This window comes from Salvelinus alpinus, chromosome 8 (genome assembly GCF_045679555.1).
Source record: "Salvelinus alpinus chromosome 8, SLU_Salpinus.1, whole genome shotgun sequence".
In the NCBI taxonomy this organism is placed as follows: Eukaryota; Metazoa; Chordata; class Actinopteri; order Salmoniformes; family Salmonidae; genus Salvelinus; species Salvelinus alpinus.
The window spans coordinates 30,903,942-30,928,736 of record NC_092093.1 but is presented as its reverse complement, the minus strand read 5'-3'; the positions used below and the strand labels follow the sequence as shown (position 1 = coordinate 30,928,736).

At 45.1% G+C, this 24,795-nt stretch overlaps 1 protein-coding gene across 3 annotated transcripts in view; it reads right to left on the bottom strand.

The window, feature by feature from the left end:
- Positions 1-24,795, bottom strand: part of LOC139582916 (transcription factor HIVEP2-like) — a 91,982-nt gene that overhangs the window by 28,145 nt on the left and 39,042 nt on the right. For all 3 annotated transcript variants that reach the window (XM_071413370.1, XM_071413368.1, XM_071413371.1), the window contains one exon: positions 753-937. The gene's annotated coding sequence lies outside the window, so the exon portion shown is untranslated. The remainder of the gene's footprint in view (positions 1-752; positions 938-24,795) is intronic.

Below are 24,795 nucleotides of genomic sequence, written 5' to 3'. Positions count from 1 at the left end.
GTTAGCTGCACCACGGAGACATTTGGAGTTGATTCAGGTTAGCCGACATGGGAGCAAAGAGAGGATCTTCCATCGGCGAGAGGAGAGGAGAGGTTTGAGCTGGAGGAGATATGACAGATGGAACATGATGAAAAGTGACAGAATAATTTAGACCATTACATGGCCAGTCAGTTGGGAATGTGGCTGTCACAGATAGAGAGGATGTTTTAGACCTGTAACAGCAGGTTCTTCTCAGGACTGACCCGACAAACACAGCCATAATCAATTGTGCATAAACAAATATTTGAGAAATAAACAAACACAATCCTATCTGCTTCCTGGTGGTACTGCAATGTACTACCCAATGCTATAAATCGAAAACAAGGCTGAATCATGATATTCTTCAGTATTCATACTTACCTATTGAACAGCCAGTAAATCATGAGCAGTATTTATATCACCTTTATCAAGAGTCAACCACAACCCATAGATCAGATAGCATCAGGCCTGTCTTTTATATCCCATCTGCTAGCATGCAGCTGAAGCTAACACTCACCCCTTTCCAGATGTGAGGCTCACTGAGACAAGGTGTCTGTTCCTAACACTCCCCTTATTTCCACCCTAAACACACGCACTCCTGACTCTTGTGTGGAATGTGTGTGTGTGTGTGTGTGTGTGTGTGTGTGTGTGTGTGTGTGTGTGTGTGTGTGTGTGTGTGTGTGTGTGTGTGTGTGTGTGTGTGTGTGTGTGTGTGTGTGTGTGTGTACACTCACCTGCGTGATCTCAGGGGACTTGAGTGGTGATTGAGCCTGGCACTGTTTAGGGGTCTTCAGTCTGTTTTGGGGCAAGGTGGGGGGGTTGGGGGGGGATCACTGGGTCAGGCTTGTGGGAGGGAGGCAAGAGGGGGGTCCGAGGTCAGGATGACCCCTTGGTAGGGGTGAGGAGACGACACAGACCACTGGAAAGAAACAACAGCAAGAAGACCATTTGGACACCTCCCATAACAATAGAAACCTGACATAAAAAAATCCAACAGACTGAATTTGAATGGGCCAATCAATCAAACCAAAATTAGCATTGCTCTATCAATCTGCTTTTTTAATTTAACAAAATGTTTCAGTGCTCTGGGTTGACTCCATATAGTTAACGGCACTCCTGCTAAAACGTTTTATAGAGATCATAATTCATAAGATCTGAAAGGTACAGTATGGTGCATGTACAGGAACAGGCAAAATGGGAACATTGCCTGATAAAGCCTTTTCAATAGAGCTAGCTATGCCCAGTCTCTTTCTACCCTACATATCTCCCTCTGTTAGGAGAGGTCGAATTGATGCTCTCCTTTCCGACCTGACAAATTAGACAAATCTTATCTGCGTAAAAGAGGAGTGGTCATAATTAGGTTGGTTGTTAATCTAACGGACGGTGAGAAAGAATTAGATATGTTTTTCTTATCATCCACCGTGAAAACGCCAGCATGAAACTCTGCTCGATCCATTCATAACCTCCTCAGCCGTGCTGACAAATCACAGATTTTACATTAATAGAGACCCAGAGAGCCAAGGTCAATGAAATATAGCAGAGGCGGCACTCTCTCTCACTCTCGCTCTCTTTCTCTCTCCTTTTCTTTCTTTCTCTCTCTCTTCTTTGTCCCCTCTCTCTTCTTTATGCCCCCCCTATTTAATTCCATGGCCGTGCTAAGGCCCCGACCCTCGGCCCACTGGCTGGGTCTGCTGCCTGAAAGAATATCACTGTGGTTTCGCAATAAGAGGGACAGTACAGTATGGTCACAGTAATCTGAAGTCAACCACTCTGTTTCCCCATTAGATAACTGACTGTTGTTTGTTTTCTATCCAGGACACGGATTGGCTTGTATAGTATACAACTGTATACTGAGTTGTTCATCTTTATTTACCTCTGAACCCCTTTCCCACTTCGCCGGGATAATAAATTATGCAAGCATTTTGAGAGGATCTCTCTCTCACAGACAGACAGACAGACAGAGACAGACAGACAGACAGACAGACAGACATGCTGGTTTATGTAAGCGTTTCCAGGGTAGAGAGCCCCCCCCCCCTCCAGTAAGGTAGAATAATACCCCACTCTGTCTGACCCAAGGTTGCAGGGGAGGGGAACTCTGAGGCAAGATAATCCAGAATATTTCCATGGGGTTGCATCATAATCTGCTGTATGACTCTCTCAGCAACAAAAGAGCATGGGCTAGCTAGCCTATATCTAGCCATGTTGAATGCCATGCTCCACTACAATGCAGGATTCCACCAGAAACAAAAAAAAAGACAAACTATCCTCTCTTTCACACAATGTAAATCAAGGTCCAAAAATGACAGTACTTCAACTAATCGGATTGATATGCCTAATGTACCACCCCAAACTGTAGTGTCTGGACGACGACACGGATAATATACAGTTGGCTGAGTTCTCTGTGCATCGGCAGGACAGAACAGACTGGAATAGGTCCCGGGATTCATCCAATGGCATTGAGGAGTATACCACCTCAGTCACCGGCTTCATCAATAAGTGCATCGACGACGTCCTCCCCACAGTGACTGTACGTTCATATACCAACCAGAAGCCATGGATTACAGGCAACATCCCCACCGAGCTAAAGGCTAGAGCTGCCGCAGTCATGGAGAGGGACGCTTACAAGAAATCCCGGCACGCCCTCAGAAGAACCATCAAACAGGCAAAGCGTAAATACAGGACTAAGACTGAATCCTACTATACCGGCTCTGACGCTCTGACGTGGCAGGGCTTGCAAACTATTACAGACTACAAAGCGAAACCCAACCGCGTGCTATCCAGTAACGCGAGCCTACCAGATGAGCTAAATTTATTTTATGCTAGCTTCGAGGCAAGCAACATTGAAGCATGCATGAGAGCACCAGCTGTTCCGGATGACTGTGTGATCACGCTCTCCATCGCCGATGTGAGCAAGACCTTTAAACTGGTCAACATTCACAAGGCCCCGGGGCCAGATGGATTACCAGGACATGCAGTCATGGCATGACCAACTGGTGTCTTCACTGACATTTTCAACCTCTCCCTGACCGAGTCTGTAATACCTACATGTTTCAAACAGATCACCATAGACGCTGTGCCCAAGAAAGCCATGGTAACCTGCCTAAATGACTACTGCCCCGGAGCACTCACGTTGGTAGCCATGAAGTGTTTTGAAATGCTGGTCATTGCTCACATCAACACCATCATCGCGGTAACCCTAGACCCACTCAAATTCACATACCGCCCCAACAGATCCACAGATGACGCAATCTCAATCGCACTCCACACTGCCCTTTCCCACCTAGACAAAAGGAACACCTATGTGAGAATGCTGTTCATTGACTACAGCTCAGCGTTCAACACCACAGTGCCCACAAAGCTCATAATGAAGCTAAGGACCCTGGGACTAAACACCTCCCTCTGCAACTGGATCCTGGATTTCCTGACGGGCCGCCCCCCCAAGTGGTAAGGGTAGGCAACAACACATCTGAAACGCTGATCCTCAACAGGGGGGTCCCTCAAGGGTGCGTGCTTAGTCCCCTCCTGTACTCCCTGTTCCCCCACGACTGCGTGGCCAAACACCATCATTAAGTTTGCCGACGACACAACAGCGGTAGGCCTGATAACCGACAATGATGAGACAGCCTATAGGGGGGAGGTCAGAGACCTGGCAGTGTGATGCCAGGACAACAACCTCTCCCTTAATGTGAGCAAGACAAAGAAGCTGATTGTGGACTACAGGAACCGGTTGCATCACCGCCTGGTATGGCAACTTCTCTGCATCCGACCGTAAGGCGCTACAGAGGGTAGTGCGTATGGCCCAGTTCATCACTGGGGCCAAGCTTCCTGCCATCCAGGGCCTATATACTAGGCAGTGTCAGAAGAAGGCCCACATTTTTTTCACCCAAGTCATAGACTGTTCTCTCTTCTACCGCACCGCAAACGGTACCGGAGCGCCAAGTCTAGGTCCAAAAGGCTCATTAACAGCTTCTACCCCCAAGCTGAGCAATTAATCAAATGGCCACCAGACTATTTACATTCCCCCCCCTTGTTTTTACACTGCTGCTACTCGCTGTTATTTATCTTTGCATAATCACTTTACCCCTACCTACATGTACAAATTACCTCGACTAACCTGTATCCCCGCACATCGGTACCGGTACCCCCTGTATATAGCCTCATTGTTATTTTATTGTGTTACTTTTTATTTTATTTTTGACTTTATTTTATTTAGTAAATATTTTCTTCACTCTATTTCTTTAACTGCATTGTTGTCTGTGCCCAGTAATGTTTGTACCATGTTTTGTGTTGCTACCATGTTGTTGTGATGTTGTGAAGCTACCATGTTGTATTCATGTGTTGCTGCCTTGCTATGTTGTTGTCTTAGGTCTCTCTTTATGTAGTGTTGTCTCTCTTGTTGTGATGTGTGTTTTGTCCTATATTTATATTTACACATTGCCTTTTTTATTGCCTTTTGGTAGGCCGTCATTGTAAATAAGAATTTATTCTTAACAGACTTCCCTAGTTAAATAAAGGAAAAAATAAATAGGTCTACACCTGTTTGTTGTATTCGGCATGTGTTAAATAAAATTTGATTTGATCTCATTTGGCCCACAGAACTTACTCAAAGGTTGCTGCTATAGAACTACACAATGAAGGCCATACCTGCCTCCATAAAACGTCTATAAAAACATGCTTGATAAGGTCCCTCAAATCATTTTACATTTCCATCAAGTTTGAAAACACCATAACATAACTCCAGAAATATCAGCAGAACTATTCTGTCTTTCTCAACGCTGAAGGTTAGGATAGAATACAAAGCTATTTTCAAAAAGCCAAGTCTCTTGCCAAGTCTGAGCTAGCCGCACATTTCCACCACATACCAAACACACGGGTTGTAGCTATACAGAACATAGATGAATCCTCTTTTGAGGAGAAGTGGGCCATTTGTTTCAATATGGACCTGTTGGCAGACTGTTGGCAGCCGGAGAGCAGGAGTTCCTCTGAGAGAAGCTGGAGTAAACGCTGTGATTATTGACTTCTAGTGGGCGATCCCTGGTCTTCTTTTTTATCTAAAAAAATCACTACCGGGGCTTGTGAATGACGAGCACGTCCATGGCACCCATTACTCAATGCTGGGATGAATCTGGGAGAGGTCCATTCTCATTTCTGGAGCACGTAAGAGGAATTTAGATGACAAATACTGTAGAGAGACTCAAATAAATACTCATCACTGCAGCAAACTGGCAAATAACAGTAAGTTCTCCAGTAAGCTCTGAAGCATTTGAACTGCATTTGTTGATAATTAGTCATAAAACAGTTAGAGGAAATATGAAATGTCCTCTTTCCTAAAAAGGGAGCACTGACTGGAAATTGGAAAAAAAAAGCAGTCCCTCTATTAGAAATAGAGAACTTCCAGTTCCACACACACTTTCCTATCCATTGGCCTTCCTTAGATAATCACCCAAAACAGGTTCCATGTTTATCCTGTATGTTCCGCAGTCCAAAAATACCCCCAGTATTATCCGTGCACTAATTCATCCTCCCTCCTGCCTACTGCAGTGTTGCTGTCTGAAATCCGTCACAGCCACACTCATTATTATTGTCTCAGTCTCAATTGGATTACAAGGCATGAGCATTTAATACAACACACATTATGGTACTTTCTAATCTTAATCCCTCTTTCCATTTCTCCGAAACATCAAAAAATCCTGCCACGCTCGTCTGTGTAGCAGCACTGTAGCAGCATGGCGTCGGCACATGGCATGGATGGATGCACCACAAAGACAACAGCACTCTGAACGTAACAGGCCTCTTACGTAATCCCTCGATTGATTCTTAAACACTTGTTCTATTTAAAGTACCGCTGCTACTCAACAGAAGATACAAAGTGCATTGTTTGGCTAAGGTATAAGACGGGAAAACGTATGTGACAAACTGAAGAAGGCAGAGCCTGAAAAAACCCACTGGATGGCATTGTGTTAATCTATAGCAACCAAGGCCAATGTTTACAGTAATTCCCTCACAAAACAGTGCCTGACAACCATTGTCTCTGTTTAAACTGAAGAGATCTGAACTGGGTGCTAGGTGGAGATGAAAAGACCCTCCTGCTCCCACGACATTATTCAGCTGATAAAAATGTAATGTGTAGTAATACAGGAGAGTTAGTGGGATCATTGGAAGTGGCATTAAGAAGCTAAATGTATCACAGTGTGGGGTACCCTCAGGCCACCGGGCCTGTCATCACCTCCTGCCCTGCTCCCCCTCCTCACCCTAATCCCTGCCCCTGCCAACGGGTCTGAAACCATGGAAACAGACGAGCGCCCTGTCAGGTGCACCTGCATCGGCCTGACACCTCCTCTGCCCTAGACGACAAACTCCCCCCTCGACCCTCCTCTTTTCTCCTCCTCTCTCTTTCTCTCCCCTCCCTTCTCCATTTTCTCTCCTCTCTTCTCCTCTCCTTCTCTCCAGCCCAGAAACAGCCAGCCCTCCACAGCATGTTGCTTCAGCCGAAGTCCTATTCACCAGGGCAACCAGGGCAGCCGGCCTCCCTAACACGACTGAGATCCCATAATGAAGGGCCAATTAAGGCCATATAATGGGCTGAAGTGGCAGGGAGGCAGGGGACAAAGCGCCCACCGTCCACGCCTCGCCACGTGCCCCTCTGACACATTTCTCTGGCATCAGTCACGGCCTCACATGTCTGCCCTGTCGCCTTTCACTTGGAGAGAATAGCAGAGCCCCGCAAAAAACAAAACAAAAAAAACACTGCCTACAAATATGCTGCTGTGGGAACAAAGCCCCCTGTGTGAGCGTGTCCTGTTTCAGTACCCTCTTTCTCTCTGTCGCTCTCTTTCTCCCTCCCTCCCTCCTTCGGCCGTCTAAACTAGTCTGGGTGCTGGAGGATGAGGATCATCTCTCTCTTAATATCTCTCATTTAAAGTCACACGTCTGTCCTTCATAATTAATCAAAGTCGTCTTAATAAATATGCCTAAACTCCTGTTTCTGCTTTAATTAGTCTTCGTAGCCAGGGGCGTTACATAGAGACAATGCAATTACCGTGTACTTAATGGAGACACTTAAACATTTATGGGAGGAAACTGAAAAGTACATTTGAAGAATGGCACAATGGACAAAAAGGGGGCAGGATTCAACCCTGTTCCTGTGTTAGAGGTGTTGAGGGGAGAACAGAAAGAGAGGGGCTCCACGTTCCAGCACAAAAACACATCAGAGGGTTCTGTTGTTTTTCTCTCCCCCTTTCCAGCTGCACATCCCGCATCCCCTCCTCCTGTCCACCCATCCAATCCCCAAGTCTGTTCTTGACAGGTCGGGCCTGATGGAAAGCACAGCACTGAAGGATGAGTAGTACATCAGCATGGAATTCAGAGAATAGCTGCGGTCATGACATCAGCGTCACACTTTCTTTCAAGTGGGGGCCCTGAGCGCTCCCCTGACAGCTGAGGTCGAGTGTCGTGTTACTCTTCACAAGAGCCGGGAAATCGGCCTAAGTGGATTTCCTGATGGCGTCGGCAGCCATCTTTCATTTGAGTGGGCTTGACGCTGGTGTTTGTTCTGCGGTGAAGTCAAAAGGAGAGAAGGATCTCTCTGTGTGCTGCTGGACAACAGACGAACGTCTGATGTCGGGGGGAGCTGGTTGGTTGGCCAGACCTACACATGGATTCCTCCACTCTGAGGACTTGTCAAGACTGCGGTTTCAATACAATATCCTCTGTGTGTGTGTGTGTGTGTGTGTGTGTGTGTGTGTGTGTGTGTGTGTGTGTGTGTGTGTGTGTGTGTGTGTGTGTGTGTGTGTGTGTGTGTGTGTGTGTGTGTGTGTGTGTGTGTGTGTGTGTGTGTGTGAATTCCTGAAAGTAAAGAATAACACATCACTTTCCTTTCAACAGCCTTAATACATTCACAGAATGTCAGATCACATAGCCTTCAGACAGACAGTTTCCCCTAAACAAATCATCAACAATAGTTCAAAGCCTCAATACTAGTTACACTAACTAACACCACTGTGTGAAACCCCAGAGAGGCTCCAGAAGCAGACCAGACCCAGGAAACAATCAGGGAACTCAGGGTCCGGGAGCCAGGCTTCAGCAGGTGTACCAGAGAGAGCTGGGCCACTGGGCCGCTGCTCTGTAATCAGCGTGTTGGGAGACAGGATTTGGGCTGAACCACAATGGGAACCGCATGGCTTTTAATGGGCATTAATCACACAGTGAACCCAACGCTCACTGCTGGGCAAGAGAGAGCGACATGCACGTCCACGGACACGCCGCATCCGGGAACAGATAATCAGTGTCATTTTCTCAACCAAATCGCGTCTCCAAATCACTGTGTCTTTCTGTGGAGAGGGGGGGGGGTCATGTGTCGACACACTCACACTAACACTTGCACAGGCCCCAGTCAGCGTCACGCCATCAGAGGTGTGGGTGGGGTGAGCTGACGACCCAATAACACCCAATATGGTTGTCATGTACAAAACAAAGGAATGAGAATCCGTTCCCACCCTCCCTCCCCTCACTAGATCTCTCGTTGTCCCTCTTCTCTAGAGTGGAGCCCCGTTCTCACATCATCATTGGGGGGGCTGTGAGGTTACCAGGTTCAGTGGAGACTGTTAGGGGTGAGTCCACGTACCCACTCCCCCTCTGTCTGTCTGTGTCACCCGCCTCTCCTCTCTCCCCCTGAAAAACAACCTAGCCAGGCAATGATAGCTAGCCTGGGCTGCCTGTGAGTCTCAGCAGCAGCAGCAATAGCAGCCGGCGTCCCCGCCAAGCCTACTCCTGTTATATGAGGTGGGATCTGGCCCTGCGCTCCTCTGAGTCAGCCTGTTAAACCTATCAAGGCCCCGTCTGTCCAGTTTCCACTAGTTTCGCCTCCCGATACACACCCGCCCGCACTTTTTTTTCTCTCTGTCTCACTCTCTTTTTTTTATGAAGCTTTGGGGCTTTTAAGAGCACCGGGGAGCATCTGGTGGGATTTCTGGTGTGCTGGGGCGGAATTCTCTGGGCTGAAATGAGAGCTTTATGGCTATGTAATTGATGGGCTCGGGGACGGGCAGCACAACAGCAGCACATACCCATATCCTGTACGAGCCGGTACCCCGTTTTATCGGGTCCCACTGGAAACATGCTGATTGACACTGAGGTTGAGGAGACAGGGGACTCTGTGCACTTCAACACATAAACACTCAATCATAAGTGGTTTGCAGCCAGAGAAGGTGAACATTTTCATATTGTTGGCGTCAGCTTCTCCAGTCAGACGCCAGCCATCTTTACCCAGACAGAAGTGTTCACAACACAAGGGTACTCCAAATCAACTGCCACTACAAGACTGTTCCGTATGATGCAAATTAAATTCCACCATACATACTGCATGTCTGGCAATATATTATTAACAAGTCAGACCACCTTATTCCTATAAATCTTGTTCCTCCAGCCGGAGTGTGAGAGAGAACTTGTTAATTGCTTCCCTCCCATGTTAACGCAGTGTGCTGCATTACACAGTGGTGTGGTTAAGGGCACAGCTGTTTTCTCACTACAGGGAGCTGAACAATAGCCCCTAGCTTTGTCGTCCCCTGGTACGACAGTCACTTCCTCATCCATACCCTACAACACACACAGCGCTCTGATGAACCAACTGCCTTCTGATGAAATTCCCTGAAATCCGCAGGAAACAAAGTGTAAAACCGAAACTGCCAAGGCATGGGAAAGAGGTCTATTTTCCACCATTGTTTTGTACACATCACGTTTTTCATAGGGTGGATATAGAGGGTAACTGGCTCTGGTTGTCCTGTTGACCCTATTTGTGGAAACCCTGGATGTTGATCAAACAAAGGCAGTCTACATCCCTCACTGCCTACAGTCAACATGCCATGGGAGGAAGGCCTTGGTAGAGCTAGGTATCTGGTTTTGATAGGGGATGTCTGTATGGCCAAACAAGAGACACACAGTACAGGAAGTAGGTTGGGCTACCCTGTTGATAGCGGACACAGTTATTAATGAAGAGCACTCCGTTCACACACACACACTCAGTCTTGGTGTGACGCAACACTGCCGCACCCCCTCCAGGAATGATTACAGGTGGCAGGCCCATGGCCCAGAGGAGCTAATCTCCCCCAGACAGAGGATTGTGAAATGGGAGGGTCACAATCAGACGATCAGATCTTCATGCATTACCTTCCTTGAAAGGGAGAGCTTAGTCAAGAGAGGGGGGGGGGGGGGTACTGGAGGGCTTCCAAAGCATTGTGTTCATTCAGTACAGCGGCAGAGTGTCACTGCTCAAGAGGCAGAGTGTCACTGCTCAGCACCTAGGAACTATGATAAACAAAGGTGTGCTCACACCAAAGCCTTTCACTCAAGGTGTTGAGAGGACACACTTATAGAGCCGCCTGAAAGGTTAGTTCAACACCCGTTTTAACACTGCAATCATGATGTGACATTATCACCAGCTTAAAACAGGGTTTGTCTTGGAATTTCAGATGCCTTAAAACTTGTACAAAACAATAAATAATCTATAAACACATCCCAAACAGTTTGAAAAGTATGATGTCATTTGTCAGCGGGTGACGAAAACATAAAAAATGACTTCCCACAGCAGTTTTCCAGCGTTTGACCTTATTCAGGTATCAAGCCAAGGCTTCAGGTTGACTGCAGACTCACCACAGTGGCGTTAGATGCGGGTAGTATGCTGATACTCTAGCCTTGGCTGTCCTATTCATTATGGACTTTGATACAGAAACTGCTGTGTCTGCACAGAGTCTTTCCCAGCTAATCTCGGTATAACGGAGGGTGTGATAGGCTGTAAAAGGCTTCCTCAAGATAAAGTAGTGCCCTTACCAGAGTCCCTGTCTCCCCGGCCAGGGGATTAGATAGTGACTGTACGGAATTGGAGCGTCTTGTGCAAGCCTGATGCTGCAGGGACCAGGGCCATCCTCTGAGGCCCCCTATAATAATGTTGTCATTGGAAAGCAGGCTGCTTGCCCTGTCCACACTCCTAATAAAGAGCTAATTGGAAGGGGGAAACGGGGATGTTACCCAGAGCCAAGAATATCTCCCTGTCTGTCAGTCTTTCTGCTGGGGTTTTTCAAAAAGCCACTTCAGACAGAGCGTCTCTATGTTAGCAGCGGTGTCTGTCTCTTTAACAGCCGCACTGGGAGGAAGACGGTCCCGTACGCATGACAATAACAATGCCTGAGTGAGCCTCAATATCCATTCATATTCAAGCTAAACTAAGCACAGGAGTAAAGTGACCCACTTTACAAAGCTGGTTGCCAGGCCTGAATTAATTATAGAGAAGGCCAGTGTCACTACAGCCAAGGCAGAGAGAGAGTTCAGTTTATTTGATCATTTAAAAGCAAGGTACACATACACATTATGCACTTGATTAAGAATCTTCGAGGATGAACACAAAAAGTCATTGTGGTCCTCGCTTTCATGATAGCACTTGGCAAGTTAAGAGAGAGAGAGGGGGAGAGGGGAGGGTGAGAGGGAAAGATAGAGGGGAGAGAGAGTGCAAACGAGGGAGCGAAAGAAAGAGCAAAAGAGGAGGAGAAAGGAGAGAATCTCAGTGATACGCAGATAGGAGAAAGGAGGACACACACATCGACAGGACAACAGGGTCACACTCAGCCACGGCCAAGTGTTGTTAAACCACTAACAACCAGCAGTCACACCTCCACAGACACAACACCGTACACAGCAACATCCCCAAGAGAGACATCCACTGCTCTCCGCTCTCCGTTCTTCACAGCCACAGTGAGGAAGAGGCCAGGCCAGGTAAGGAGAGGAAGGCCTGCTGATATACCTCTATCTACTCACATCAACAGACAGACAGCATCTAAAGAAACATGCCATAGGGGAAACAGTTCTGCTCCATTCACAGTTTTTAGACAACAAATGTTATTCAGTCCAGTAAGAGCCTTGTATCAAGTGGACTTAGTCATTTAATGTGATTATGACCCTAAGCTGGAGGAATGTGTCGGTCGGCGGGACAAGAGGGTTTCTTTTAGCGTCTGGTTGAAGTAGCTGGGGGGAGGGGGTGGGGACTCACAGCTGTGGCGGTCAGCACAGGAATTCTATCCAACAGACTGGGGAGACCAGAGGGAACACTACCTCACACTACTGACTGACTGCAGACAATGTGTCAGGCTGGAAGTCTGTACCGGTACCCCCTATAGCCTCGCTACTGTTATTTTACTTTTGCTCTTTAATTATTTGTTTTTTTCTATTTGCTTCTTTTTTCTTCTTTTTTACTTCAGTTTATTTGAGTAAATACTTTAACACTTATTCTTCTTAAAACTGCATTGTTGGTTAAGTGCTTGTAAGTAAGCATTTCACTGTAAGGTCGACACCTGTTTGATTCGGCGCATGTGACTAATAAAATGTGATTTAATTCAAAATGGCTTCTTCTATTAATTCGACCTAGACAGAACTTGATGGGAATCCGGGTGTAGTTGTGTTTAGAGACCTGATTTCTCCTGACCATGTGACACAAGCAAGAAAAAAAAACCTGAGCCTTGGTTATAGCCTACAATAGAATTGGCCTCTAATTAGGGCCCAGAGGTTTTCCTGGGTCAGTGCTTATTAAGAAAAACGCAGAGCCCTATTCATATTATATGAATGAACAGTTACCATGTAGCTGTACTGTAAGAACTGCAATACACTTGTGTCTTTCTTGACCAACCATTCATACAGTACAGTGTGTACTAGAGGTCGACCGATTAATCGGGGCCGATTTCAAGTTTTCATAACAATCGGAAATCGGTATTTTTGGGCGCCGATTTGCCTTTTTTATTTTTTATTTTATTTTTTACACCTTTATTTAATCTTTATTTAACTAGGCAAGTCAGTTAAGAACACATTCTTATTTTCAATGACGGCCTAGGAACGTTCTGCCTCGTTCAGGGGCAGTACGACAGATTTTTAACCTTGTCAGCTCGGGGGATCCAATCTTGCAACCTTACAGTTAACTAGTCCAATGCTCTAACACCTGATTACATTGCACTCCACGAGGAGCCTGCCTGTTACGCGAATGCAGTAAGCTAAGGTAAGTTGCTAGCTAGCATTAAACGTATCTTATAAAAAACAATCAATCAATGACTGTCATTGCTCCAATGTTTACTTAACCATAAACATCAATGCCTTTTTTAAAATCAATACACAAGTATATATTTTTAAACCTGCATATTTAGCTAAAAGAAATCCAGGTTAGCAGGCAATATTAACCAGGTGAAATTGTGTCATTTCTCTTGCGTTCATTGCACGCAGAGTCAGGGTATATGCAACAGTTTGGGCCGCCTGGCTCTTTCCGAACTAATTTGCCAGAATTTTACGTAATTATGACATAACATTGAAGGTTGTGCAATGTAACAGGAATATTTAGACTCATGGATGCCACCCGTTAGATAAAATACGGAACGGAATAAACGTTTTGTTTTCGAGGTGATAGTTTCCGGATTAGTCAAAGGTATATGGTTTAGAGAGAAATAGTCGACGCGTTATAATTCCTGTAATAACTTGCGGCTGAACTTGAAAGGGGTTCCTTCGTTATTTTACCGTTCATGTCTTCCATAGAGAATGTCTTGATCTACTTCAAATAAGGTCTGTGTTTCGCGGAGGAGCAGACTGACAGGGGACCATGCAGACAAGCTCTGCTTTCTGCACTACAACCCAAAACTTCTTAACTGGGAATATTGAAGACCCATGAAAGCTGGTTGTTCGTTTTAACATATGTGCTCATGTTATTTGAGACTAAATTGATTTTATTTATGTATTATATTAAGTTAAAATAAAAGTGTTCATTGTTCATTCAGTATTGTTGCAATTGTCATTATTACAAAAATGTGTGTGTGTCTATGATATATAAAAATAATCGGACGATTAATCGGTATCGGCTTTTTTTGTCCTCCAATAATCGGTATCGGTGTTGAAAAATCATAATCGGTCGACCTCTAGTGTGTACAGTACACTGTTCTCTCTAACCCTGGCAAAGTAGAATAAGGAAGAGCAAGTTCATGAACCTGATTAAGCCACAATAGGTTTGTGATACCTCGTTTACTGACTGTACCGTAGGCTTACTGTAGAAGCTGTATGACGTAACTGATGTTTCATTTAATGTTATACTGACCCATAATATGGGTGACTTTAGAGACACTATAAACTATATTCTTAAACTCGGCATAATGGAGATAACTGAATCGCTTAAAACTGGCTTCATTGACTATTACTTTATTGAATAAGATGCAGTATGTACACTAAACATTAGATGGTTTTGTAACCTTTCCAATAGAATTAATCCATTCATTACTATCCATTGAGTGTCTTCCCTGTTTATGTTAATAAGGCACCAGATCCCAGCTGGGTATTCACAGTTGAAGGCTTAAGCTGCTGATGGAAATAAGTCTAAGAACATTTCTCAACAGAGCAGCTGCAACAATATTCCGGATGCTTCCATAATAAGGATTTTATGTGGAGAAAAGGGAGGGATGTGGGGAGAAACTCCAAGAAAAAAATATGGTACTTCTGCCTGCATATCTAAAATGATCTGTCTGTAGACTTGTCTGAGTGGATTGGAAGTGTGGTGGAAAAGGACACTTTTTGATACACCACTCAAGTGGCCTTGGAACGGTGAGGAACTGCTGATACTCAGAGAAAAGCCATAAGTAATATACTGTGTCTGTTCAGCAACAAAAGTTCCACACTTAAATTATTCTAACGTCCCTGTGGATTCAATACTGTATTGCTGTTTTGTTCTGATGGTTTATTTTATTTGTGTTCTGGGCCATTACTTCAATGCCTGAATGTAGCCATATACACCCCCGTTCAAAAGTTTGGGGTCACTTAAAAATGCCCTTGTCTTTGAAAGAAAAGCAAAAAAAATTGCACATTAAAATAACATCACATTGATCGGAAATACAGTGTAGACATTGTTAATGTTGTAAATGACTACTGTAACTGGAAATAGCAGATTTTTTATGGAATATCAAATCAAATGTTATTTGTCACATGCGCCAAATACAACAGGTAGACCTTACAGTGAAATGCTTACTTACAAGCCCCTAACCAACGATGCAGTTTTAAGAAAATACCTTTAAAAAAAAAAGTTTAAAAAAAGTAAGAGATATGAAAAACAAATAATTAAAGAGCAGCAGTAAATAACAATAGCGGGGAAATATACAGGAGAGTAGTAGCAGCGGGGGGGTGCAAATAGTCTGGGTAGCCATTTGATTAGATGTTCAGGAGTCTTATGGCTTGGGTGTAGAAGCTGTTTAGAAGCCTCTTGGAACTAGACTTGGCACTCCGGTACCGCTTGCCGTGCGGTAGCAGAGAGAACAGTCTATGACTAGGGTGGCTGGATTTTTAGCTGTTTCATTAAATAGTAGCCGCAAAACACCAGTCTCAACGTCAACAGTGAAGAGACGACTCCAGTGTCTGTGTTCGTTTGCCCATCTTAATCTTTTCTTTTTATTGGCCAGTCTGAGATGGCTTGTTCTTTGCAACTCTGACTTGAAGGCCAGCATCCCAGAGTCGCCTCTTCACTGTTGACGTTGAGACTGGTCTTTTGCAGGTACTATTTAATGAAGCTGCCAGTTATGGACTTGCGAGGCATCTGTTTCTCAAACTAGACACTAATGTACTTGTCCTCTTGCTCAGTTGTGCACCGGGGCCTCCCACTCCTCTTTCTATTCTGGTTAGAGCTAGTTTGCGCTGTTCTGTGAAGGGAGTAGTACACGGCGTTGTACGAGATCTTCAGTTTCTTGGCAATTTCTCGCATGGAATAGCCTTAATTTCTCAGAACAAGAATAGACTGAAGAGTTTCAGAAGAAAGTTATCTGTTTCTGGCCATTTTGAGCCTGTAATCGAACCCACAAATGCTGATGCTCTAGAAACTCAACTAGTCTAAAGGCCAGTTTTATTGCTTCTTTAATCAGAACAACATTTTTCAGCTGTGCTAACATAATTGCAAAAGGGTTTTCTAATGATCAATTAGCCTTTTAAAATGCTAAACTTAGATTAGCTAACACAACGTGTCACTGGAACACAGAAGTGATGGTTGCTGATAATGGGCCTCTGAACGCCTATGCAGATATTCCATTCAATAGTCATTTACAACATTAACCATGTCTACACTGTATTTCTGATCAATTTAATGTTATTTTAATGGTAAAAAGAATTGCTTTCTTTCAAAAACAAAGTGACCCCAAACTTTTGAACGGTCGTGTATGTGGCTGTGTTTTTACACAACACCGACAGAAATTCCCGCCCGAATGTTTTTGTGTTGAATGGCAACAAAAGCTGTGAGATTGAGAGAGCGATAGAGAGAGGCGTGTAGCCGGAATCGAGCTGCTGACACTAAAGGAAGTGGTCACGAGAGGTGTTAACTTGACTCCCCTGACAACAAGACTACACAGAGAGAGAGAGAGACAGAGAGAGACAGAGAGAGAGAGAGAGAGAGAGAGAGAGAGAGAGAGAGAGAGAGAGAGAGAGAGAGAGAGAGTCACACACAGCTTCCGCTCTACAAAGAACATAAAGGACGGAACACGGGCTTAAGACTAAGCAGTAGGAAAAAGATAAAGAAAACATTTTCATTCATGTTTACCATACAGCAGGGCGGGGGCCGAAGGAGCCCAGCACTCTCTCACACCTTGAGGGCCCACCCCAGGTTTCCTGACAGGGAGCAGGCTATAAGACATGGACTCAGGGAGTAAACACTGACTGACTCTCTGACTGGCAGGCGGTGGAAACACTTGGTTCCACATGAGGAGGAAAGTTAGTCAGATTCCTACTGGGTCACTCAACAACATGTTCCTTCCCTAGGAGGGAGAGGAGGAGCTGGATTGATCTCGCTCTCTTTCTTTCCGTGACCAAACATCACCCATGGAAAACAGAAACACACACAGACACAAACACACAGGGGTTGTGACAGAGCATATTCCACTTATTCTCCTCTCTCTCTGCTTCCAGTCCCCCTATTTGACAGCACATTTTTCCAAGTCAATTGGCCCTGCCCAAGGAAAGAAGACAATTGTGTCTTTTATTTTTCCATGTCTGTTATAACATGTTGAATCCACTCCGTGGACAAGTTCATTTTGGAGAAGGGGCCTCTGATGTAACCTGACCGTGACTTTCCATTTATTAGAGGTTCCCACTGCATCACGGAGACAGTCAGAGTGACGGAGAGACTCACGGTCAGGAAACATCGTAGCCTCTTTTTTTATCCAGTAAAGTAGGAAGATAAACCCAATTATCCCTTATTAAGAACATTTGGGGGATAATTACTTGTTTTTCCAGTAGTTCTCCTGCGAGATAGCATGGCTCAGCGGTACGGTACCCGCGGCAACGGAGCATGCTAACGTTTCCTGTTCCTTTACCCTCACGGCTAGAGAGAGCAGAGCAGGTCCCTCCTGATTGGCCTTCAACATGTGTGTTGGTAATGAATGGTAGTGGGAAGGAAAACAGCTTTGGGCTCCAATAATAAGGGAGGGGAGGGAGGGCCCTGGTCTGATTAACGAGGCTGGGGCAGGAGCCACACGGCTGGGGTGGGAGCCACACGGCTGAGGTGGGAGCCACACAAATAGACCCTGTGTTGGAACAGGGCCCCAGAGAGACCCAGAGCCCTGGGCTGGGCTGCCAACCAAGCAACCACACCAACCCTCACAACAGCATAGGTGTTCCTGCCTGTATGGGACTTCCTGTCACTACCATTGGGACACTTTCCAGTCCAGCTGGGATCAGGAGGACAGGGGAGGAGGGAGCGGAAAACACGGGGAAAACGCACAGTCTGAGTATTACTCTAGTCCCATACTGGGGATAACAGGACTTATCCAGAACAGCCTACGACAAGCCTGCGGCTATACTGTACTATATTCAAAGCTCAAAAAGTGAATATGCCTGTATCAATAACTGATGTGTGTTAACACTTACAGAGTGAGATAAAATACAGTATCACTGTTAACTAACTTTGGTGGACTCTCCTTCCATTCTTCCATTTTCTAGTAAGCCGGTGGCTTATAGCATTTCTCCGAAGTGAGATATAAATTGTCAGAAGATGGGCTTCTCTCTCTGCGCTCGGCCTGTATCTCTGAGGAAATACCCTTCACTCTCCAGTGAAGTAGGAGTGAAAAATGTGCCAGGGGATAGTAGTTCAGCAACAAGACATCCACTGCAACACTATTTCCTATATTACCTCTCTCTCTCTGCAACACTATTTCCTATATTACCTCTCTCTCTCTAGAGAGTGCTAGCTACCACCAATCAGTGATGGAGGTCGCCAGGAAACATTACATAAACCTCTGAGATATAGATATAGAAATTCAACCATTTTTGGTATTATAACTCTGAGCTCCCACACACACACACACACACACACGCGTGTGCTCAAGAGCGCTGGGCAACCCCCCATCCCCCACCTCTCTCTCTCAGGGCTGGGCTGGGTTAATGCATACTGACAGCATGGAGCAGTGCAGAGTAGTGCAGCACAGCGCTTACATAACGTTAGCAGCTGCTGTCTCACTGGGGTGGAGGGTAACACACCACACACCACACTGGCTCTTCTGGGACACACACTGGAGTCACAACTGCCTCCCCTCCAATCACACAACCATCAGTCAGTGTGTGTGTGTGTTTGTATGTGTGTATGTGTGTATGTGTGTATGTATGTATGTGTGTATGTGTGTGTGTGTATGTGTGTGTGTGTGTGTGTGTGTGTGTGTGTGTGTGTGTGTGTGTGTGTGTGTGTGTGTGTGTGTGTGTGTGTGTGTGTGTGTGTGTGTGTGTGTGTGTGTGTGTGTGTGGTGTATAGATATCTGGGGGGGATCAGAAAGAGTAGTGGAGGGGATTAATCCACAAGTAAACAAACCACATAATCAACTGCAATGCTGTTGTTTTTTCCCGACCTGGAGAGGGGAGAAATATTTCCTTGTCCCCCGCTATCTGGAATCTGGGATTAGTGGTCTTATTGAGCCTGATGTGTTCTCTCAGAGCTCCACCGCTGTGACAGAGCTCTCTAAGGGCTCTCATATGAACAGAACTACCAAACACCCACTGTGGTGGTTAAACATGGCTTCTCGTGGGCCAGGCCAGGAGCTGGGACAACTCTGGGCTCTAGCTGACTGTACTCTACTACTCTACCAGGTCCCAGAAAGAAGCAAGGTATACAGCTAAAATAGTCCACAACCTCTAAACAGGACAAAACTGACAAACAGTAGGAAAAGAGAATAAAGTCTCTACGACATTAAGATTAACCGCACAGGAAAAGGAAACCAACAATCTCCAGTCTACTCGGCCACATCAACGCACCAGGAAACTGACGTGAGCTTACTCAACATCCTCTGTCATCACTTAGCACTGCTCCTGTGAGTTTAAAGGACAGTCAGAAACAACCAGGGAATGTTATAGGCTTCTGTTCTGTATTTGGTGAAAGTCTCTTTCGCTCCGGCAGAAATCTGTTGTCTGTGGAGCGTTCATGGGAGACCCTACAAAGGTGAGGCATTGTCAGGCTGAATGGAGGACTGTCTGTATTGTCAGGGTACAAGTTCAGCTGTCACGACTGACTTCAGCTCTTGGAAATGATACAACTTCAAGCCCGTCCATCTGTGGGCAACAGTCAGGCTGCAATACTACTGAAAGATAGAAACTCCTCTTGGTTAGGAACAGTTTGTTCACGCTGCAAACCATACTGCACTTTCTATCAACAGCTCCTATTCAGCTCACCCCACTGCAAGTTGATATTCCTCAGCCTCTGTTTAATTACAGCAGCGGTAATCTGTGAAATAAGTTTGAAAAACCGGACAATTTCAAATCACCTCTTCCAAAGGTTTCAACACGTCCTACACACACTGACACAACATATATTTTTGCCCATTTATACTCCATTTCAGCTGCAAATTACCAGAAGCAGGTCTATTTTAGGGTGGAGAGAGAGATAGAGAATAGGTGAAGTAGTATAGCAGTGTTTAATGCCACCATTAATGTGGCCATGAAAGGGCCACCCTGGAGCCCTGTCCTCCTCCTCCTTGTGCCCTGAGGCCCCCCAGCCAGGAATGCCGCCTCAGCTGATGGCCCCCGCAGCCAGATCCCGCTAGCGCTTTAAAGGAATGTCCTACTTTCATATAAAATTGATAATGGGATGTGTACGCAGCAGGAATGGAAAATCGGAGGTGCGTTACGAGGTTTCACATTCCACCATCTCCATGGGCCAGACACAAATGCCACACATCTGCTGGAGGACCTCTGGGAAGTATCTCACTACTCTCTCTCTCTGTGTGTTGGTGTTGGTGTGTGTTGGTGTGTTGGTGTGTGTGTGTGTGTGTGTGTGCGTGTCCGACTCCAGTCAAAAGGTTTATAGGTATAGCTGCCAGACAGCCTGATCGAAGATTCCGTAAAAACCTCAACTCTAAACACATACTGTATGTATGAATGACTGACCAGACAAGTCAAATGCACACCCATCTTCCATTACCACTACAGCAGAAAATATGACACCAAAAAAGGACATACCGGTGTAGGGTGTGAGAATACCATACAGAATGAATGTTACACTAGTATCATCATTGGAATTTGATCTGTGCTGTACTTTACAATACATTTTCACGAGTTATTAGTTACAGTAGTAATAACACTACTTACTTTCCCTGTCATGTCAAAAAACAACAAAGGAAATTCTAGCCTGTTTCCAGAGCTTGTGCCCTGTTTGCGTAATTCTCCGGCATAATATCTTAACACACTTGGCCTTTGCACCATTGGGAGCGTCAGGCAGACCCAGAAAGCAGATTTTCCCCGCTCGATTCTCCACAGGTGATCTTTGATCCTGCTGGCAGTCGTTGAAAAAGTATTAATTTGTCATACTTGAGTCAAAGTAAAGATACCTTAATAGAAAATGACTCAAGTAAATGTCACCCAGTAAAATACTACTTGAGTAAAAGTCTAAAAGTATCTGTTTTTAAATGTATTTAAGTACAGTGGTGGAAAAAGTACTTTTCATACTTGACTAAAAGTAAAAAGTAAATGCCATACATTAAATTCCTTACAATGCTTTTTAAATGTATTTACAGACAGCCAGGGGCCAATTCCAACACTCAGACATCATTTACAAACGCAGTATTTGTGCTAGGTGAGTCTGCCAGATCAGAGACATGGGATGACCCCATGTTATATTGATAGGTGTGTGAATTGCATGGGAGTAAAAAGTACAGATTTTCTTTATGAATGTAGTGGAGTAAGAGTAAAAGTTGTCAAAAAAATAAATAGTAAAGTACAGATACCCCAAAAAATTACTAAAAACGACCACAAAAGTCGTTTTTACTTAGTTACACCACAGCCTAGTGGGGTTGGCTACGCTCAGGGGTGTCACCTTGTGACACAGACAGAGACACAATATCTGGTTTATCCCATGACATTGTATCACTTCCCCTCTTCCTTTTGTTCTGCTCTGAAAATCCTCCTGTGTTTGGTTGATTACAAAAGAACCAGTAGCACACGGCTGTGTGAAAAAAACACTCATATTTACAGTATCATTACTAGACCAAACAGCTGCCTAGAAGGCCAGCATCCCGGAGTCGCCTCTTCACGGTTGACATTGAGACTGGTGTTTTGCGGGTACTATTTAACGAAGCTGCCAGTTAGAAATGTTGAGAAATTATTTAAAATTGAAAAGCTAAAATGTCTTGAGTCAATAATTATTCAACCCCTTTGTTATGGCAAGCCTAAATAAGTTCAAGAGTAAAAATGTGCTTAACAAGTCACATAATAAGTTGCATGAACTCACTGTGTGCAATAATAGTGTTTAACATGAAATACTACCTTATCTCTGTACCCCACACATACAATTATCTGTAAGTTCCCTCAGTCGAGCATTGAATTTCAAACACAGATTCAACGACGAATACCAGGGAGGTTTTCCAATGCCTCGCAAAGAAGGGCACCTATTGGTAGATGGGTAAATGTTTAAAAAAAAATCATACATTGAATATCCCTTTGAGCATGGTGAAGTTATGAGTTACACATTTTTGGATGGTGTATCAATACACCCAGTCACTACAAAGAAACAGGTGTCCTTCCTAACTCAGTTGCCGGAGAGGAAGGAAACCACTCAGGGATTTCACTATGAGGCCAATGGTGACAATAAAACAGTTTAATGGCTGTGATAGGAGAAAACTGAGGATGGATCAACAACATTGTAGTTACTCCACAATACTAAGCTAAATGACAGAGTGAAAAGAAGGAAGCCTGTACAGAATAAAAAATATTCAAAAAAATGCATCCTGTTTGCAATGAGGCAGTAAAGTAAAACTGCAAAAAATATGGCAAAGAAATGAACTTGCCCCGGTTGTTAGATATTATGCACATTGATAGCTTGATCGCAAATGTCCTCGCCGTGTGATTTATCATAGTAGCAGGCAGTAGCAATCTAAACGATCAGACCGAAAACATGCGAGGAAAACTGATCGGGTGAAATTATGAAGCAAGTGGACGGTGAAATACAGCTTCACTCTATCCAATAAGAGCAGCAGGATCAACTGTACAGCCTGCCCTTCTCTTTACAAACAGCCAGTTGAGTTATTCAGACTACATAGAACCTCGCACATGACTGACTGACATGAGAAAGACGCGTGCTGGCAGCCGAAAATGTATTTTTTCTGATCATGGATAATTACAATCATAATCGTATCCAGAAAATTGCCCATATCCGTTACGATACTCGTGTTGTCCGACTACTCGGCACACCCATAGTGGCTGTTTTTGAGGATAAAAAGAAACGGAATGGAACTAAACACAGGCAAACTCCTAGAGGAAAACCTGGTTCAGTCTGCATTCCAACAGCCACTGGGAGAGAAATTCACCTTTTAGCAGGACAATAACCTGAAACACAAGGCCAAATAAACACTGGAGATGCTTACCAAGACGACATTGAATGTTCCTGAGTGGCCTAGTTACAGTTTGACTTTAAAATGTCTGTTTATTTATTGTACAGTCCAGGTGTGCAAAGCTGTGTTAGAATTTCTCTTCCACGTTGACAGAGTATTTTGTGTTAGATCGTTGACCAACAATTACATTTTAATTCATTTTAAATGTGGAAAAAGTCAAGGGGTGTGAATAGTTTTCGAAGGCACTGTAAGTAAAGCGAGCAAGGGAGCGCCTTTATTTGTGTCAGAGGACAGCATGGGCCTGGTGGGCTGAACCTGAGCAGCCTTGTTTTAAGGACCTGTCGCCATCACAACTGATCTCTTGACTGTGTTTGCATGAGGTTCAAACAGACAGTTAGGCCAGTGTGTTGTGCTGTTTTGCTGTACACTGTGCTACTGCAAGGCTGGGGGCAGTGTGCTATTTACATATAATTCTCCTTCCTCACACACTCCCTCTATGTAACCATGTGCACCACTCATTCACACTCCCTCACTACGTTTGCTGTTTTGAAACCGAGTGAGACTGTTTCTGTCTCTCCTCTTGCTGGTGTGTTCTCCTCCATCTATCCTCATGTCTCAGCTGCTAAATCCTACAGTTATTATTCATGGGCGTAAAATGCCACCCACTCTACAGCAATTTGGCTGAATGGTTGCCAGCTCTCTCTCACTCTCTCTCCACCTCCCTCCCACAACAGCCATGTCTCTAGGTTGGCTTGTAACCCCGCAGACCTACGTGATGATAAATAATAGGCTCTAGGTATTTCCCTCCACTATCACTCTGGACCTCCAAAAATGGAAAGAAGAGTAGATATGGAAAAATGTTAGAATAAAAGACATGGAAAAACGATAATAAAACTATATACACTTGCAATCTCTTACATCCATCTGGTTTATAGGAAAATAAGGGGGGAATCATTAAAATGAAGACATCTGTATGCATAAGTCCCCAGATATTTTTATGGGGGTTTGGGTCCACCTGTGCTATGAGTAATGCAGGCGGACTGGCCTGGTGATTTTTCCAGCATTAATGAGCAGTGTAGCAGCAGTCGTTTCTGGAAGGGAACAAGCGAGGGAAAGAGAGGGAAGTGATTGGTGAATCTGAACGAGCAAGCTGCAGACAGGAAACTTTCCCAGCCGCGCCAGACAGAGACTGGATCATTTCAGAGGGACATCGTCTACGAGAGTTGAAGCTGATCCTACTGTAGTTCAGAAAGCCTCTCAACAAAAGGCTCAATGGTGGGAAATATAGAAAGGAACCAAACGGCCAGCCTGCTAGCAATTAGCCTTCTAGCTATTTTGAGCCATTGTTGAGTAGCCTGGCTGTGCCACATTGAGCCCCTGCATTGGAGCTCCATTCTACCTCCAGTCCCCTCGCTGTTGGTGTGAGGTGGTCAGAGTGGACGTGGCCAGGAATAAGACTGGGTGGACAGGTGGTATCACCTGGAGTTGAAGTGTTTACTCCATGGAACACAGTCCCAGTTTCCTGGCTGCCTCACAATATCTGTCTCACCTCTACATGGAGCCTCTCATTCATTAACTCTCTTTCCTACTCTCCTCTCTTTCACCTCCCTCTCTCTGCATGTCCTCTCAGTCTGCCATGGGCGCTGTGTCCCGTGTCAGTGGGCCATCTGTGTGAGAATCCCCCTGGCCCTGCCTTTCCACTTCCTCTGTTTGTGTGTTTGTGTGTGCCTGCCTGCCGGCTTGCACCCGTGCGTGTTTGTCCAGGCCTGGTGCCATGGCCTCCAGCGCTGGCAGTCAGGCTGTAATGACAGAGCACCAGCAGCTAACCCTGGACACTGAGGGGTTCTGCCCTGCCAAACCACTGACACTAGCATTAGCATCTGTGCTAATCCTCCCATAAAGGCTAGGAACCAGCACATCCAGCCCA